The sequence below is a fragment of the Magnolia sinica genome, chromosome 8 (assembly GCF_029962835.1).
Source record: "Magnolia sinica isolate HGM2019 chromosome 8, MsV1, whole genome shotgun sequence".
NCBI lineage: Eukaryota > Viridiplantae > Streptophyta > Magnoliopsida > Magnoliales > Magnoliaceae > Magnolia > Magnolia sinica.
Window position 1 is genome coordinate 65,111,415 of NC_080580.1, and position 2,115 is coordinate 65,113,529.

Here is a 2,115-nt window from a genome sequence, read left to right on the forward strand (position 1 = left end):
TTCTGATGATAGTTTCAAGGTCAGTTTTATCTGGAATTGGGTTGGTCTGAAAGTTTTGGTCTATAAATTAAATTAAACAGAATATGGCAGCTTTTCTTTGGGGCACCTTCACCATTGGCATGTGGAGCCCTCTTCTATTGAAGATATGGAAAGGGGAATGTTTTTTGTTGAATGGACTGTTGATTTGCGCTTCTGTTTCATGGCTTCCATAAACCATCTACTTGCTAATAGTTGGATGCCACGTGCAATTTGACCATAGCTTATTCCTGTTTTGCATTCTACCAAATACTAGTTATTGCAATTCAAGATTTTAATTTCCAATGATTTTCTTTATCTTCTATGTGCTTTCCTGAGCTTTTTAACCATTGCTTGGCACAATCATTTTATATGCTAGGCTAGGACAAGCCCCATAACCATCTGGTGATCCAGATAATCCATGGGGTCTTTCTCTTGTTGGATGGGCCACACCCAGAAAATTGCACGGATTGAACAATAATACCCATATGATTTCTCGACTTTCACCTGTTGCTGCTTGCAAATATTGTTTTCTATCATCTACTCTTAGGTCACGTAATCTGATGTTTAAGATTGCCCTGCAGTCAAATTTTAATATCGTGGCCCATTCATGGCGGGGTACGCCATCTGAGCAGATTCAATTACTCACTATTGTGCAATGTGTTCAACTTGGGTTCAGCCCATGATAAAAAGCACATGTTAATTGGTTTTTCCTCCTTTCTACCTGTATCTGTCTGTTTCATGTAGTCAGTTATTGGTTTGGTATTTTAAGGTATTTCGTTGTGTTTGTTCTTACAGCCCCCGACCAATCAGTCACGCTGCCTGATTTCCTTTTATCATGGCCTGGTCAAATTGTTTAGGACTTGCACTTGCATGGTATTAAAATGATCAGAATTTTGATTTCTGCAATAAAATCTGGTGGTATTGTGTTCCTTCCTTACCAAACACACATTGCAGACCCAAAGCAAACCAACACAAGTTTCAGTTTCTACTTTTTTTCCCCTTATCATATAATTCTGAGTGCAATGCTTTGTTATTTGCTTTGTAGTCGATGAAGCTGCCAATAATAATGATTCATCTTGGAGTATGTATTGTTCTACTGTTCTGAGAGTTAAAACGATACACATCAGCTCACCAATTCTAGCTGCCAAGAGTCCATTTTTCTACAAGGTAAGATCAGAATTTTATTTATGTCATCATTCCATCGTCCCTCTCCCAAACAACTCTCTTTATTCCCTGCTACTCTTTTGAAGCTTTTCTCAAATGGCATGCAAGAAACAGAGCAGCGACATGTTATTCTATAAATTAGTGCCTCAGGTAACACATCTCGCTGTCGACCATCGACCCAAGTCACTAGTCATGCCCAAAAATATTTCCTAAGACAGATTAGCCTCAACAAGAAGAAGCGTCGATCCAGCCTCTTTGACATGGTAATAGTCATATTAATTCAATTTCCAGTTTCCCATCATCTACGAAGCGTCGATTAATTTCGTTTATTTTTAAAATCTCTTTGGAGGTTGCTAACAACAACACTTCAGTTCCAATTATTGATTCCAAGCCCAAAGATCCTCTCTCAACTGAATTTCCTGTTCCGACTGTCTTCTTATAGAACATGCTGCGAAGTTCATGAAAATATCCCTCAGGTCGATCTTAATTCATTCGAACAAGAAACCAAATTGGGAAACCAACAAACCAAGCATCTTCAATTGCCAGCCAATCTTTATCAAATGCCCGTTTGGCCATCCTACAGATCACCTGGTTCATATCCTGATTTTGTTTTCCAACCATCTTCTGTCCTAACGATGTGGTAGAGCGTGGATGGATGGGTGGCATCTCTATTATGTTGGGATAATTAGGGGATATTCTCAGACTCAATTTTCGGGATGTCTGTTGTTTTTGCTGCCATCGTCATGTATGATGCTCAGGTATATATATGATTTTTACTATATCTCCAGGGGTGACTTTTGATGGTTTTTCAAGTAATATGATTGCTTCATTATTATGATTTGAAATTTTTTGTGAGTCCTTATAAATCCCGATGATCTTGTTATACATCCACTGTGGTACCATCTGTTAAACAGTCTAGATAATGGGTTATTG

The 2,115-nt window shown here is 38.4% G+C and overlaps 1 long non-coding RNA gene across 1 annotated transcript; it reads left to right on the top strand.

The window, feature by feature from the left end:
- Positions 1-1,062: 1,062 nt before the first annotated feature.
- LOC131254028 (uncharacterized) lies at positions 1,063-1,811 on the top strand. Its single transcript, XR_009175443.1, has 3 exons — positions 1,063-1,185; positions 1,269-1,445; positions 1,532-1,811. It is a non-coding gene; the product is annotated as an uncharacterized LOC131254028 (long non-coding RNA).
- Positions 1,812-2,115: the final 304 nt, after the last annotated feature.